This window comes from Rhincodon typus, chromosome 45 (assembly GCF_021869965.1).
Source record: "Rhincodon typus isolate 14 chromosome 45, sRhiTyp1.1, whole genome shotgun sequence".
Classification (NCBI taxonomy): domain Eukaryota; kingdom Metazoa; phylum Chordata; class Chondrichthyes; order Orectolobiformes; family Rhincodontidae; genus Rhincodon; species Rhincodon typus.
In genome coordinates, this window is record NC_063376.1 from 439,270 (window position 1) to 439,542 (window position 273).

A 273-nucleotide genomic window follows, 5' to 3' on the forward strand; every position below is an offset into this window, starting at 1 on the left:
GGGAGTGGGATATCCGGTGGAGTTAGGGTGGGGTGTGGGATATCCGGAGGAATAGGAGTGGGGAATGGGATATCCAGAGGAGTGGGAATGGGGAGTGGGATATCCGGATGAGTTAGGGTGGAGAGTGGGATATCCGAAGGAGTGGGAGTGGGGAGTGGGATATCCGGTGGAGTTGGGAGTGGGGATTGGGATATCTGGAGGAGTGGGAGTGGGGAGTGGGATATCTGGAGGAGTGAGGGTGGGGAGTGGGATATCCGGAGGAATGGGAGTGGG

General features: G+C 58.2%; 1 protein-coding gene across 1 annotated transcript in view; it reads right to left on the reverse strand.

The window, feature by feature from the left end:
* Positions 1–273, reverse strand: part of LOC109925017 (calmodulin-binding transcription activator 1-like) — a 53,454-nt gene that overhangs the window by 7,398 nt on the left and 45,783 nt on the right. The window lies entirely within an intron of this gene.